Below are 16952 nucleotides of genomic sequence, written 5' to 3'. Positions count from 1 at the left end.
TGAAAGTAGTCAGAACAAGGGATGATTAATTTTTGTGAGTTACAATCATTTTCACACCCTCCTTTGCTTCATTGACTATCCAGAATGTATGTGATATTTTACATTAATTTAAATGTGTGTTTGGAGCTTAGAGAAGCAGCAAAAAAAAGGACTAGTGTGTTTCTAAATTATTGTCTAACCACCCAGAACTGTGATCTCTGTGAGATTTCCTGTGTGGTTTTAACGACTTCTGATTGGGGCATCAGGGGAATGCTACTCAGAAGGAGAACCTAAGCAAGTGCCCAAAACTCATATTAACTCTTTTTACATATACTCTGCTAACAATATAGTCTTGTGACTGCGGATTACTGACTGAAGTATGTGGAACTGTGGACATTAAATGCAAAAGAAATAATTCAAGGTAAGGTGTACATTTCACACATTTATTATAAGAGCAGGTGACGAGTTTATCAACTTAATGCATTATGTATCTATTTGGACTTCAGATACTTAAAGCAGCAATACATGGATGAATGTGCTAAATGTATGCCTATGCAGATAATACAACAAGTAGTGTCCAGACTTTCTTATTCAAATATGTTCACAAATTCTGTATTTGATTATGGTTATTATGATACTGAAATGGCATTGGATTGTCCTTAAAATTTAATATTGGAGTTAATTAAGTATATATTTCTATCAGAAGTTGTCTACAGAAAAAAGCAAAGAGATTCAAAATTGTACTAATTTATACAAGGTAATAAGTCTGCAGTAAAGTAAAACACCTGTATGAAAAATTATATCTTTGAGTGATAGTGTTATTACAGATTTAGTCTGTAAGTCCAAGTAACTAAATGAACAAAACGTTTTAAATTGATTGGGTTTGCAAACTTCTGAAAAGCATGGTTCCACCTACTATCTCCCAAGTTCATGTGCAACTGTTATCTCCATGTGTTTAGGTAGGTCAGGGAAAAAAGGAAACACGAAGAAACAGGTACAGAGTTTTTATGCATGAATGGTAATTATACACAAGAGCCTATTCTGGTGAACTACATTCTTGACCTTGTGGAACTAAGAGATACAGTCTAATATTCCTAAAACAGTAGACTGCCACACCCTATAGTGCACATGTGTCAACCACAAGGCCCATAGCCTAAATCCAGCACACAATGCCATTTACTGTGGTCCTTGCACCTCTCCTACAGCTGCAGCACCCCAACTCCTCATCTCCACCCCCACCTTTTCTCAGTCGGCAGGAGACAGAAGGACAGAGCTCTTCCTATAGATCCTACACCTTTATGTGCAGCAGCAGCACCCCCTCATCTCCACCTCCCCTGGTATCTGCATTCAATGGAATCCAGCAACTGACTCCAGCCCTCCATTGGTCCTCCTCTAGACACTGCACTTTCTTCTTCCCAGTTCTGCCCCCAGCTTCTTTCCAGCAGCAGCAGGAAAGGGGGGTTCACTGTAATGTAAGGAAGTGTGGGGGACTCTTGATTCCTGATGGTAGAAGGGCTCTTGACTTCTGATGTGGGGGGGGGTGCTATGGGGGGTGCTATGGACATCTGCTTATAATTATTATTAGAATAATACAATTCTATGCCAGTTGAAAAGGAGGATCGCTCACCGCTTGTATCATCCACAAAAAAACTTTTTTGGAGACTGCTCAGAAACAACATCATGGCAGAACCATGTTCTGAGCATTGTCCAGTTTCTTGTGGATGATAGACTTTTAGCATCATCTGCTTCAAGAGTGTGAGTGGGCTTCATGCTGGTCTGTAGCTGCCCTTCACAGCTTAATGCTGAGTACACACTATCAGTTTTTTTTTTTGTTCAACCCAGTGACTGAATAAAAAAACTCAAGAGCTCAGCAGGAGCTTGCTGCACTAACTATGCAATGTTAGCACAGGGATCTCCCAACTGAGCTATTGTGTTCTAACAGGCGAACCCCCCCCCCCCCCCAACCAGAACAACACACCCGTTAGCGCACTGATCGGATGCCAATCAGATGCTAGTTTTCGGTCATGCCTGTTCGACAGAAGCAGGCCATTCGGCCAGCTTTTGTCGCACATGCAGGTGTACGCATGGGCCAAATGTCGGCCGTTTCTATTGAACTGGCTGATATTCGGCCTTAAGACTAAAGTTATTACTTCAACCAGAATGCAATCATTTAATATGATAAAGAGTAGATACATTTATAGAGTATTACAGATACAATCGGTCCTTTGAGGGCAACCATAATGCTGATGCCGTTCAGAATGTGACCCAGAATAAAAGCTTTTTATCTTCACACTTCAACATTTTTGTATGTTTGCATACATTTAGAAATGCTATACCCTGAAATAAGATTAATTTAATAAAGTTACTTTGCCACACTAAATACTATAAATACAGTATATGGTAACATAAAACAATGTGAACTCACATACACAAAATAGAAATATTATCTACATAAGATAATATGTGGACTTCAATAAAGCTATACTATTAGTTTTACTACAAATGTCCTAGAAATGTGATCTTCTCATTTTAGATATAAAAAATACTTGACAGTGAGTTCCTTGTGAAATTGTTTCCTTTGATTCCAAATTGTGTTGGGGCAACAAAAGGAACATGCATTACTCTTCTACAGCACTGGATTCGTGGTACACTGATAAACAGATAAATATGCATACCCTGCGTGGTTCCAGATCCTGCAGAACTGCCACAGGACTTTGCCAAACTCTCTGTATCTTACAGGTCAGGTACATATCCCACTGTTGGGTTTTGGAAAGCATGTTCCAGCACCAGCAGCAGATCTATGCCAGCACTGTAGGGTTGAGTGATACCCCAATCAGCAGTGTCTGACAGTTGTTAGAGCCAGTGGAGCTGGGCATAGGAACATCGAAATCTAAGGTAGGCAAACTATTGAACACCCAAGAAAAATCAATGCAAAGGATGGAAAGGTTCCTTACTCAGTTTCCAGCCTCTAAATGCAAGCCACTCTTTTCCACTACTTGTTAGCCAGTCACTTGGATTCACCCAATATGTGTACACAGGAGAAGGAAAGGTCATATTAAGATGATATTAAGGCTGGAGAAAGGGGAGAAGACTGCAGCCGAAATGTGGTTTCAATGTTGGTGAAAAGTAAAGTGATGGATTTGGTAGGAAGGGGTCTGGAGATTAAAGGGGAGTATGCAGATAATAGACGGTATGCAGGATCTGCACTTCTCTCCCAGCCGTCTTCCAGGTTGTCCCACCTGATTAGGAGGGGTTTAGAAATCCAGCAGTTGTTAATGAGAGGGGGAAGAGGAGTGTGAGCAAAGGTCTGATTCTCAAGGTGATCTGTGTGAAACTAAGCATCCCTGGTATCGTAAGCATCCCTGGTATCCCAGTAGGTGTCCATAAGTTTTGCTTTTCCCAATAACTGAGTATAATTTAGGCTTATGTGCTATATGCTGTACACTGTACTAGACATACATTAGCTGTGTGTGGTCTGCACCTTAGCATACTAGCTGTGCACATGCACATCCAACTGTCCAAGATCCTGCAAGACTATCCCAAGATTTCACCACAATTCCAGTGTCCTGCCAGTCCGGGACATGTCCCACAGTGTCTGCATAGCTCTGGTGCTGATGGCAGTTATTAGAGACAAAGGAGCATCTGTGTTTCAAGTAAGTAAGTCACTAAACCCCCTGTATGTGTTTGAGCTTGAACTGACACCAGCAAAACAGAACACTGACACTAATGCATAGAGTTGCTTTATTCTACTGACACCAATGTTGAAGAATTCTGCCCATTGACCACTGGGATGCTTTGCCATGTGACCGTTGATCCTTACACCCTATAGGCCATTGTTGTCCATTACATATTGTTGCGTGTCATACATTGCCTACTCCTTAGAAATGCCTGAACAGTCATTGGTCACTTAGTAATTCTTAAATGTTTTAATGAAGGTCTTCTTTAAGTAAGACTCAGACAAAGTATTAGCTCTCTGTGTATATCAGTGTACAGAAAAGTATATGTAACAGAAGAGTTAATTTATTAAAATTGATCCTTGTTCTTGTGTCAATGAAATTCTAACTTTTGATACAGTAATTAAGGAGTAATTTGTGGGTACAAGAACTGTGGAATGTGTGTGTGTGTGTGCGTGTGATGTATACTGCAAGTAGGCTCAAACTCTACAATTTCTTCTTCAAACCATGCACATTTTTGCCACATTGTGACCATCATAAGTCAGTGGTATATTTAGGTTTTGTGCTGCCCTGGGCAACACAAAAATAGCCACCCCCCTTTCCTCCCCAGTGCACCCCCACAGTCTCTAGTGCACCAACTTTTGCTAAGGGGAACTTAGTGGTCAACCACATCTTTCTGTGAAGGTGTCGGTTAGTGGTATGAGCAGCAAGAAGGTGTCATTAGTGGTATGAGTGGCGCAAAGGTTGCAGTTAGTGGTATGAGCGGTGTGAAGGTGTCAGTTAGTGGTATGGGTGGTGCCTAGGTGTCAGTTAGTGGTATGAGCAGTTTGAAGGTGTCAGTTAGTGGTATGAGTGGTGTGAAGGTGTCAGTTAGTGGTATGTGCGGTGCCTAGGTGTCAGTTAGTGGTATGAATCAGTCACCTTGCAGTCTCTGGTCAGTCTCTGTCAGCTCTTCTCCCCCTAATAGTATACAAGGTATACACAGTAGTAGGATGGAGATCACTCACCAGGCCTGCTGGAGGGGTGGAGACCGAGGGCAGGGGCCATGTACTGCTGGTATGTATCCTCCTCACATCCGCATTTCCCTTCCCTCTTCCATCTCTGTGACAAAGATCCCTGCCTCCCCTGGACAGTGCCGTCCTCCGGGATCATCACTCAGCCCTGGCACCCCACCACCATCCACTGCAGAGAGCTCCGGCCCTCAGAGCAGCCTACAGCCTGGCCGGGCGCACTGCATGCTGTGAGTTGTAGTCCTTCCCCCGCACAGCCTGCCGAGATTGTAGTTCGCTCCTGTGGAGGTGGCAGGTTGGAGGAGGGGGAAGGACTACAACTCCCAGCATGCATTGTGCCCAGCATGGCTGTAGGCTTTTCTGAGGTTTGGAGTTCCTGGAGCTCTCTGCAGTGGCTGGTGGTGGGAAGCCAGGACTGAGTGATGATCCCGGAGGATGGCAGTGTCCATACTTCCACTCCTCACTGTATTCTTCTGCTGTAGTAAGTGACATCACTGACGTCCCTTCTTCCGAGGTGTGGCGCCACCCCCCTGAAAAGTGCCACCGTAGGCAAGTGCCTTGTTTGCATTGTGGCAAATATGCCCCTGTCACAAGTCATACCCTCAATAAGGTGCCCCTCTTTATCATGTTCTTAAGTTAAAAGGTTTGAATAAGATCTGCTGCTAGCAGGTATATAGTGTACTAGACATGTAGGAAGCAAGTATTATTTGTTTTCTATTACAGATTGCTTCTATTGCAGATTGCTTGGCCTCATATTGTGTAAAGGTCCCAGGTATAAAATGGCTACATTTTAGGGAAGCAGGAATGATAGATATAAGTCTATCTCTAAATGTATTTGAACATATACCAGTTTACAAAATATACCAAAATGTTTCTGTATATAAAGTTGTATATCCAAATAAAATGGTGCAGCGCTAAATGATAATACACGATTATTACACACAATATATGCTATTTCAAACTTATGCGAATACGTGATGTCACTCTGAAGGTAATCATTGAATATTTAAAGTAGTTCAATGTGATAATGTGGATCATATAGAGATCACAATTCCAGGTGAGTGGACGTCCTGATCCGGGAGTGATAATTGGTGCAAACCACACAAATGGGTGAAAAATGCACTCACCAGATGTGCGTTTAAGATACGCAATATATATAATCCTGCGTCACCAGGCCATAGATCGGTCATCAGATCTCGGATCGGGTTACCCACGGATCACCATCCAGGTTCCACAGAAACAAGGTCACCAGAAACCGCTACCAGGTATCACCACCAGGGTCATGATTCCTCCAGATGGGCACTGCGAATGACAGCACTCACACAGAGTGCCCAATAAGAGACCACATAGCGTGCTACTGCTTAAGGTACCTATATTCAAGGATGGTGGGTGTATAGTACATAACAAAAAGAATTCCAAAAGTTACTGACCATAAATTCCAAGGTGTCCACCTGCGGTGGTTAGATGTCCTGTTGCCCCTAGGGTTTTTTTTCTTAAATGAGGTGCATGGCTTTTTATACCATCTAAAGTATTGTTCTAAAAGACCCTCCCAACAGGCTTTTGATTGGCCGGTCGAGAAGTGTATGTACCTAAGCTATTTCTCACCTGTCCACCAGGTGGCAGTCAGGTACTATAGAACAATTTGAGTATTGATGATGACTCATACCTCGGTTGGAATCCAAGGTGATTTCAGGTATTAAATATACGTCTCATCCAGATATATATATTTGATTATACCTATAATGTTCTGGATAGGACTATAGAAGATATATGTGTCTTCAGTTATTCATTTCCCTGAGATACAAACTTGTGTGAAAGCATTTGTTTTCTGATAAAACATACAACTGATACTAATTCACAATATATCTTACTTTTCATCATTTCATACTCAATTTAGTGATATACAATCCTCAACTCTGCTGAATATATTTTTGTCTGAGAAAGCATGTGAATATTGTGTCTTTCTTTTAATGTCTCTGTGGGTAAAAATATAAGTTCTAAGCTTTAACTTTTAGTCTTAAGAGTGACACATTAAACTGATGTTTGTCCATTGTAAAGATAATAGGGCAAGTTGTCCTTGTAGTTTGAAAAGACTGTTTGAAAAGACTGTTGGCTTCAATGGCTTTGTTTAACCTTCTCAGACTTACAAGAATAGTATTATGTATCGTTAACTTATCGGTGTGGTGACTCAATGTTTGAAAGTCCAACGTTGTATTTGACTGTCTAATTAACTTTTGTATATGCACTCTCCCCAACCCCAATGGATAAATAGCATTTGTTGAGAATATACATTTTAGCTAGTCTCATAGTCTCCAACCTAAACTCCCAGGATTGTCTATCTTGGATCACCTGTGGATATTCAAACAGTCTATTGTCTCTGGGAAGAGCTCCTTTCGTCCATTGTTTGCATGTAACTTCACTAGGGTCCTTCGAATTCCAACTAAAAAGAGTTAACCCTTAACAGATGGCTAGGCTGGTTGGCTGTTGAAATAAAGTTATGTTTTTGATAAATAATCTCAAAAGGCACTACAACCATATCGTTCCTTTAAAATGAATAAAAACGAAATTCAAACATATAGTAAATATAAAAAAAAGTTTATTAATTCATAGCAAATAACTACAGGGTAAAATACAGAATTTAAAAAAAAAACTATTTTAAAACATTATAGACACTGTAAGGTTGACTTAATAAAGAAGTAAAGCATATTACTTTGCAACGGAATTTTAATTTAGATTAGTGAAACTGATGAAAATTCACTTTGAAAAGAATACCCAGTCATGCACAATTTGAAATAACAAAACTGTACTTTTGCTTGTATATGATTGAATGATTGATGTCAACAAAGCATCACCTCATTCATTAAGTTAAGAGTAAATTCCCTTGTAAAGTGGCATGTACATCCAGTATTAAATAACTTATTGACTTATTGCCAGAATTTTCTCAGTGAGGTTAAGACCACTTAAATGAGAAAATGCACTTTGTGTAAAAAAGGAAAAACCTTGCAAATATGTGTTGTTGAGAGCCCAAAGGTTAATTCCTACAGTATTGTAAATTATTATTATTATACAGTATTTATAAAGCGCCAATAGTTCGCTCAGCGCTGTACATTACAAAGGGGGACAGAACATGTGACAGAACAATAACAATACAATGCAAAACATGAGGGGATCAAGGGCCCTGCTCTTTCGAGCTTACAATCTAGGAGGGAGGGGATGGTGGCACAGGAGGAGAAAGCTGTGGGGGATGGAGTGGTAGGAAGAGTGGAGGAGGTCAGCAAGTTAGCAGGGGGTGGGGTAGGCTTCCCTGAAGAGGTGGGTTTTCAGGGTGCGCCTAAAGGAGAGGAGAGTAGGTGATAATCTGATGGGTTGGGGCAGGGAGTTCCAGAGGATGGGTGACACCCTGGAGAAGTCCTGGAGGCGGGCATGGAAGGAGGAGACCAGGGAACTAGAGAGAAGGAGGTCTTGTGAGGAGCGGAGTGTGCGTGCTGGGTGGTACTTGGATATTAGGTCGGTGATGTAGTTCGGGGCAGTATTGTGGACGGCCTTGTACGTCAGTGTTAGGATTTTGAATTTGATCCGTTGCGCAATCGGAAGCCAGTGGAGGGATTGGCAAAGGGGGGTGGCGGAAACGGAGCGGTTGGAAAGGTGAATAAGTCTGGCAGCCGTATTCAGGATCAATTGAAGTGGGGATAGCCAGCGGCGAGGCAGGCCAGTAAGGAGGGAGTTGCAGTAATCGAGTCGTGATAGGATGAGGGAGTAGATGAGCTGTTTAGTGGTTTCTGGAGTTAGGAACGCGCGTATTTTGGCGATGTTGCGGAGGTGGAGTCTGCATGAGTTTGTTAAAGATTGGACTTGGGGCTGGAAAGATAGGTTGGAGTCCAGAATGACACCAAGTACTCTGGCCTGCGGGGCGGGTTTGATGGTGGCGTTGTTGGACATGATGGAGAAGTCAATGGGGGGTGGTGTCCGGGCTGGGGGGAAGACAAGAAACTCGGTTTTGGAGAGGTTCAGTTTAAGGAAGTGGAGCGACATCCAGTCTGATATGTCACTCAGTAGGTGTGTGATTTGGGCGAAATCTGAGGGGGTGAGGTGGGGGGTTGAGAGATAGATTTGTGTGTCGTCGGCATATAGGTGGTAGTTGAAGCCGTGAGAGTGTATGAGTTGGCCAAGGGAGGAGGTGTAGATGGAGAAGAGAAGGGGCCCGAGGACGGAGCCTTGCGGGACCCCAACAGAGAGGGGGAGTGAGGGGGAGGTGGTAGCATTATAGGTAATGCTGAAAGAGCGTTGTGACAGGTAGGATGAGAGCCAAGAGAGAGCAGAATCTCTGAGGCCGAGGGAGTGTAGTTTTTTGAGGAGGAGGGGGTGGTCGACTGTGTCGAAGGCTGCGGAGAGGTCAAGGAGTAGGAGCACTGAATAGTAGCCATTAGCTTTGGCAGTTAGCAGGTCGTTGGAGAGTTTGAGTAAGGCAGTTTTGGTGGAGTGTAGGGGACGGAAGCCGGACTGTAGGGGATCGAGGAGGTTGTTGTCGTTGAGGTGAGAGCTTAGGCGGGTGTAGACTAGGCGCTAGAGGAGTTTGGATGTAAATGGGAGCAGGGAGATGGGTCTGAGGTTGTTTGGGTCATTGGGGTCCAGGGAGGGCTTTTTAAGTATGGGGGTGATGTGTGCATGCTTCAGAGGGGAGGGGAAAGTGCCGGAGGAGAGGGAGAGATTAAAGATGTGGGTGAGGGAGTATAGGATGGAGGGGGAAGAAGGTTGTAGGAGTTGTGAGGGGATAGGGTCGAGGGAGCAGGTTTTTAGGCGGGCATCAGAGAGGACCTTGGAGACTTCCTTGATGGTAGTAAGGTCAAAAGTATGGAGTGTTGAGGGGCTTCAGTATGAGGAATGTAGGGTGGGGTGGAAGTGGAGGTCAGAGCAGTGGTGGGGCCGTGGGAGAGGGGTGATGAGGGGGTAGCTGTGTGAGAGGGGACGGGGTTGGGGGGAGTTTGAGCAGTGACGAAGTCTCTGCGGGTTATGTCGAGGGAGAGGGGGGATGAGGGGGTAGCCGTGTGAGAGGGGACGGGGTTGGAGGGAGTTTGAGCAGTGACAAAGTCTCTGCGGGTTATGTCGAGGGAGAGGGGGGATGAGGGGGTAGCTGTGTGAGAGGGGACGGGTTGAGAGGGAGTGTGAGTTGCGGCGATGTCCTTGCGAATTGTGTCAATCTTGTTTTTGAAGTGATTGGCAATCTCAAGGGCGGTGAGTGAGGTGCTGGGTGGAGGTGGGGGTGGAGAGAGTAGAGAGTTGAAGGTGGAGAAGAGTCGGCGAGGATTGGAGGTGAGGGCCTTGATGAGGGTCAGGAAGTAGGCTTCTTTGGCTGTGTGGAGGGAGGAGGTGTAGGTGTGGAAGGCAGATTTGTAGTGGGTGAAGGCTTGTTGGGATTTGGTTTTGCGCCATAGTCGCTCCAGGGTACGACTGTGTCGTTTGAGGGTTTTGGTGTGATCAGTCTGCCAGGGCTGGAGCGGTCGGGGTCTAATGTTGCATGTGGTTAAAGGCGCTAGTAGGTCAAGAGCTGTTGACAGCTTTTTGTTATAGGCAGTCATAGCCAAGTCGGGGCAGGACAGGGGGAGGATGCTGTCGTGGAGTTGATCAGCTGCAGAGTGTAGGGGGGCAGGGTTAAGGTTGCGGAGGTTACAGCTGGTAGTAGTATGACATTTGGAGGACGAGGAGATAGAGAAGGTAATCAGGTTGTGGTCAGAGAGAGGGAAGGGGGTGTTACTGAGGTTGTGGGGAGCGCAGCGGTTGGAGAAGACAAGATCAAGGATATTACCGTCGGAGTGGGTGGTGGATTGTATGCACTGTGCAAGAGCAAAGGAGGAAGTTAAGTGGAGGAGATGGGATGTGGCCGGGTTGTCAAGGTTGACAGGGATGTTGAAATTCCCAAGGATGATGGTGGGAAGCTCAGAGGAGAGGAAGAAGGGTAGCCAGGAGGAAAAGTCATCCAGGACGTGGGATATGGATCCAGGATGCCGGTATATCACAACAATCTTCAGGGGGGTTGGGGAGAATAGTCGGACGCAGTGGGCCTCGAAGGAGGAGAAGGATAGAGAGGGGGGGGGGGGCAGACCAACCCCACCACCTTTACGCCCGTTGGGTCTGGGTGAGTGGGTCCAGGTGAGACCTCCGTAGGAGAGTGCAGCAGGGGAGGTAGAGTCAGTGGCTTGGATCCAGGTTTCTGTGATCGCTAGGAGGTTGAGGGAGCAGGAAACAAAGAGGTCGTGGATGGTGGTAAGCTTGTTGCACACCGATCGGGCGTTCAGGAGTGCACATGAAAACGGGGGGGTGATTTTAGGGAGCAGGGGGACAGATACTAAGTTGCGGGGGTTGGGGCAGGATGTGGAGGTGGGAGGGTGTTGTGTGGGTGAGGGAGGTGGTGGAGGGCCAGGATTTGGGGAGATGTCCCCTGCGGTTAGGAGGAGGAGAAGGGTGAGAAAGGTGGCATGGGAGCGGGATGTGCAGGAGCGTGTGAAACTACTAGTGGAGGTGTTCGGCTCAGTGGGAGAGTGGAGTATTAGGAGGAGGAGGTGGGTGCCGTAGAGTGGTGAAGGAAGCAGTGAGGACACAATATACAATTGTTTGGGAGGAGCAGAGGGATATAGTGAATGGATTTTGGGAACGGAGGAGAGGAAAATGAGGAGGAGTGGAAGAGGCATTTTGGGGAGGTGCACGGGAGGGCGGATAGGAGTGGTGGGAGGCTTGGTTGTCGATATGCCTCTGCCCGCTGGACTATCTCATCGATGTGTCTTCTGGTAACATGGGAGACGAAGTGGGACTCAGGCATGTAAGAGATGTTTCCCGGGGTGTTTGCTTGCAGTCTGAGCCTGGACACAAAATCTGAGCCTGGACACAAAATATCGAGCTTATCTCATCACAGAGTTACAGAGGATGATCTAATATTTTTCAGGTGATGACACTGGTTTCACCAGGTTAAGTGTATATTATTTAGTATTGCTTCTATTCAAATTGCATCCAAATGTACACAGTTAAAGGACATAGACTTGTCTTGAGCAGCAGTCACTGTTAGTAATCAATGCAAAGTGGGTGCTAGTCCATATGTCTTACTTGTTTAAAGTGGTTGTAAAGGCTTAAGGTTTTTTACCTTCATACATTCTATGCATGAAGGTAAAATACCTCCTGTGTGCAGCAGTGCCCCTAGTCCCCTCAATACTTACCAGAGCCTCACCGCGATCCAGCGATGTGAACAACAGCCTCGGCTGTCTGTGGTCTCTGCCTCCTCATTGGCTGACACAGCAAGCGGGAGCCATTGGCTCCCACAGTTGTCAATCACAGCCAGTCAGCCAATGAGGAGAGTGAGGGGCTGGGGCCAAGCCATGGCTCCGTGTGTGAATTGACACGTGGAGCAGCGGGTGCCCCCGTAGCAGTCTGCTTGCTGTGGGGGCACCCCACAGGAGCGAGGGGCCAGGAGAGCCTACGGGGGACCCGAGAAGAGGAGGATCCGGGCTGTTCTGTGCAAAACCACTGCACGCAGTAGGTAAGTATAGCATGTTTGTTATTTTCCCCCCAAAAAAATGAACCTTTAGAATCGCTTTAAATACAAGGGACGTTCAAGTCAAACTAGGACTTTTGAGTTTATATAATAACAGAACAAATTTCAAGGAGTAAAAACTGCATTTATTTTTCAACATACTCCCTTACTGCATGTGGCAATACTTCCAAGTCAAGTTACTGTAATTTGCATGTAGTGCGGTGAGCAGTATGAGCTTGTGCATTGTCCTGGAGAAATGGGACCCCTTTAGTGATCAAACCAGCCCGTTTTTTTTGCAGATGTGTATGCACATCTCTCAGAACATGACAGTAATATTCACTGTTGATAGTTGCACCACGGGGTAGAAAATCCACATGAATAATGTCACATTTGTCCCAAAAAACACTTACCATCACTTTACCTGCAGACGCAATTGTTCAAAATGTTTTGGGTGGTTGTGATGCTTCCATCACCAGCATGTTTCCACTGTTTTGATGCTCATTTTAATTCTGGAGTGAAATGATGTGCCCAGGCTTTGTAATGATGTGATCCAGAAAATCCTGGCCTTCCATGTCAAAATACTCCTTCAATGCAGTGAAGAATCTTTTGTGCTGGTCAATTATCCAGGATCAGGTGTTCAGAGGAAGGACGGCTGTGGGCTGGGAACCACCACAGCTGTGATTGTCCCTGATGGACGTACGGCCATCTTTGAAGCATTTATACAATTCAAATGTCTTACTGCGTCTGAGCGTCTCCTCACCTTACAGTGCTTGAAGTCTTCGGTAGATATTTGTGGATTTTAGGCCTTCGTTTACAAGAACATTCATCACCCACATGCTGTTCCATGCACGCACTAACACTGTTGTCTGCCATCTTGATTAACAGTCTCTGGACTGGTCTGCAACATGTGCATCGTCTATAAGTAATAGCGCACACTTGCCACTTACTACTACGCTACTACGTGTAGTGCCACCATGCTAGCATCCCTTTTTATACCTGTAAAATTTAAAGCCACTGTTTGACTTGAACTTCCCTCATAATTATTAGAATGACTACCTGTTCTTTGTAAAAATACAGTGTAAAAAGTATGAGCATCATACTAGTTTCTATTTATAAACAGTTTTACACTGAAATTATAAAATGTTATTTTTAGGGCCGGCTTAAGAGCATCATAAGCTTGATGCTGGTGCAGTAGAGCAGATTTAGGAGTGGCAAGGATATGATGATACAATGTAAGTAGCATCATATCCCAGCTCTCCTCTTACTGGACATCATCCTGCGTTTCCAGGAGCCTGTGCTTGGGAGTGCCCTGAGGTGTAAGGGCTTAGCCACGCAGCCCTAACTCTATGAAAGCCCCAGACTTCCATAAGGGCCCCGCATTGGTGTGCCCGGTGGTGAGGTGGAAGGGTGCAGCCTAGGGTTGCCATCTTTTCTTTAAACCTTACCCAAACACTTCAGTGGCACACAACAATTTTTTGTAGTATAAACTACAGTATTGTAAAAAACCTGGGACACCTTTTGGTGTCCCAAGGTTAGCTGTAATGCAGCGTGTGTAGCATGGGAACAGTGGGTGTGGTCAAATTGCATTAACAGTGGGGAGGAACTAAAGGGAAGTGGTTAAATAAAACAGTGGACAGTGTCAGTAGAGCAGTAGACTTTGTCAGTAGGGCAGTGGATGTGTCAGCAGAGCAGTGGAAAGTGGCAGTAGAGCAATGGAAGGTGTCAGTAGCGCAGTGGATGGTGTCAGTAGAGCACTGAATGGTGTCAGTAAGGCAGAGGAAGTTGTCAGTAGAGCAGTGGATGTTATCAGTAGGGCAGTGGATGGTGTCAGTAGGGCAGTGGAGGGTGTCAGCAGAGCAGTGGACAGTGTCAGTAGGGCAGTGGATGGTATCAGTAGAGCAGTGGACGGTGTCAGTAGGGCAGTGGACAGTATCAGTAGAGGAGTGGACTTTGTCAGTAGGGCAGTGGATGGTGTCAGCAGAGCAGTGGAAAGTGGCAGTAGAGCAATGGACGGTGTCAGTAGCGCAGTGGATGGTGTCAGTAGAGCATTGAATGGTGTCAGTAAGGAAGAGGAAGTTGTCAGTAGAGCAGTGGATGTTGTCAGTAGGGCAGTGGAGGGTGTCAGCAGAGCAGTGGACAGTGTCATTAGGGCAGCGGATGGTATCAGTAGAGCAGTGGAAGGTGTCAGTAGGGCAGTGGACAGTATCAGTAGAGCAGTGGACTTTGTCCGTACAGCAGAGGACGGTGTCAGTAGAGAAGTGGCCCTCAGACAATGCATAGAAGAGCAGTACAGTGTTGGCCCCCAGGGGCCCCAACATACAGTATAATAGAGCAGCACAGTGTTGGGCACAAAAACACAATACAGTAGAGCAGCAGAATGTGGCCCATGGGTGCCCCAGGATACAGTGTAAGAAAGCAGCAGAGCGGTGCCCCCAAGGGCCCAAAACAGAATATAAGTGCAGCACAGTGTGGACCCTGAGGCCCCAACACACTATAAAAAGGGGGACAGCAGAATGTGGCCCCCATATACAATATAGAAGAGCAGAACAGTGTGGTCCCATGAGCTCCATAATCTGATTACATCCCAACACACACGGCCTGTCCCTGTGTAACCCTGGGTCTCTGCCTCACACATTCCAGCACAGCCCCATGTCAGTCTTACCTGGATGAATTGTATGGTGACTTCCGTACCCAGCCTCCTCCCACCACCACCAGTCAGTACTTATGCCCAAAGCCTTCCCACCTACCAGACCTTCCGCTGCCTGCACCGGAGTCTCACTGACTGAGCAGGCTCCAGAGGTGGGGCCTCACTGCAGGCTGGAGAGCAGGGTAGGTTGGGGCCTATATCTGTGTTTGAGTGCAAGGGACAAGTGGGACCGCCCATGTAAGTACCAGTTTGACAAGGAAAGGCAAGGACTACAGGTAAATGGGAGTGCGGGGGAGGGGTTTTTCGTCTTTTCTATTCACAGAAGAAGCAGGACTTTCTGCCCATTTAGTACCAAGGGAGGGTCATGGGCAGAAGGGGCAGATCGTGGAATGTAGTGCCAGCCAGGGTAGATGTCTCCTCATCGGTCCATTGCTTTCTGTGCACAGCCTGTTGTTTTTGGATGACTGGGCCTGTATTAAGGTAGGGGCCTGGAGCTGCAGCTCCAATAGCCCTTACATTAATCCGACCATGTTTATATTAAATTCTATATATCTTTTTCATTAGATGGTTTTATTAGAAGTTAAACCAAGCAACTTGTTATACTTTCTCAAATATTATGATCTGGAGTTATTGTGCTTGAGTTCTCAATGGAGGACACCTGTTGCAGTTTATTACAATGGCTTAAAATGACCCATATCTCACAGTATGTTATTTAATTTTTATTATAAAAATAGCAGAAAATGCACTGAAATTATCTAAAGCTGAAATCTGCTGTCCCCCTTGGATTTAAAGGATAACATCACCTTTAGTAACATGTAATCAAAATGTTACTAAAGCAGCAGCCCCACACTTCCCAATCCCCCACTGTGACAGTGAGTGGGGGATCCTCTTCCCATACATATGTCACAGTTTAAACACTGCGTGGCTATGTGGTGCTCCGCCAACACATCTACATCATTCTTTCACAGAGTAATGTGAATGGACTACAAGTCCCATCTACCACTGCAACATACAGCTTGTAGAGCTCAATGAACTTTAAGAGCCCTGGTGGTGGTGGGATTAATTGTTATTTCTAGACGGAAAGTTTACAGACTGTATGAACTTTTATGGACTGTTGTGCACGTTCTTTACATGAATTAGCTGGCATAGTGATTTCTTTAGGCATGACAGCACTTTAGTCATAATTGTGATTTGCACTTTATCATGTATTGTTCCTATGTGATTATGCACATGAACTGACCACTTTTAAAAACATATTATATATGGGTTTATTTGTATTTATGAGATTGAAGCAGTTTTATTTATTTATTGTATTTTTTTAACTGAGCACTTATGCGCTTTTTCAAATTGTCATTTAAAGAGACAACGCACCTAATATAGGAGGATTTTTTAAAACATATTTTGTATTCTAATATGCAGGTTTTAGCAGTCTTTTCATAGTCTGTTTTTTATTGTTTTTATCTTTTTTCACTTTTTGGAGACACGTAGCACAGTTTTTTTGTTTAGGAGTTAGGTAAACACAGATGGTCTCTATGAGACACCTGTTGATGTTCTGGCTCTGCTGTATGTTCCCAACAGTGTATGTATCCCATACCACAGTGCTGTGACATATTATTAAAAGGGGTAAAGCTTGATAGTATCATGATTATGTTTGCCTTATTGTGCTTGGAGTGCTTTTCTGTGGGCTGGTTTTGGAATATGTATATGTGAATATATACAGTATTTGCCTAATGCAGAGCATACAGTATAACCCATATACCAATCCACATTTCTGTATTTAACAAACTACTCCTGAGCTGTGTGTAAAACAACATTTATTACCATTTAACACACACTGTACTATTAAAATATAAATTCTGAAGTTTGTCCTTGGACATTAGAAATGATTCTCAGGTTGTTGTATGCAATCAGCCTAAATATATAATTGTATATTTACAAAACAAAATGTGAATAGACAGTATTTGTAAGCAGCATTAATTTCTGACAATAAGAACTTAGCCCAGAGGCCACATTGTATTCCAAGTAATTTAATTAGAAGTTAATTAGAACAACACAGTGACAGTTTCACGCTACATAGCCCTTCATCAGGCCAAATAACAGATACAGTAATGAAAATATACAAA

At 44.7% G+C, this 16952-nt stretch overlaps 1 protein-coding gene across 3 annotated transcripts in view; it reads left to right on the top strand.

Moving 5' to 3' along the window:
• Positions 1-307: 307 nt before the first annotated feature.
• Positions 308-16952, top strand: part of LOC149441553 (GRB2-related adapter protein 2-like) — a 611356-nt gene continuing 594711 nt past the window's right edge. For 2 of the 3 annotated variants that reach the window (XM_089657207.1, XM_089657205.1), the window contains exon 1: positions 308-400. The gene's annotated coding sequence lies outside the window, so the exon portion shown is untranslated. The remainder of the gene's footprint in view (positions 401-16952) is intronic. The other variant, XM_089657206.1, reaches the window with a different exon arrangement.

Source organism: Staurois parvus, unplaced genomic scaffold (genome assembly GCF_062004578.1).
Source record: "Staurois parvus isolate SC_StPar_1 unplaced genomic scaffold, SC_StPar_1.0 ptg000977l, whole genome shotgun sequence".
NCBI classification, from domain to species: domain Eukaryota; kingdom Metazoa; phylum Chordata; class Amphibia; order Anura; family Ranidae; genus Staurois; species Staurois parvus.
Note: the sequence above shows the minus strand (reverse complement) of the source record. Positions and strands in the feature narration are given on the sequence as shown.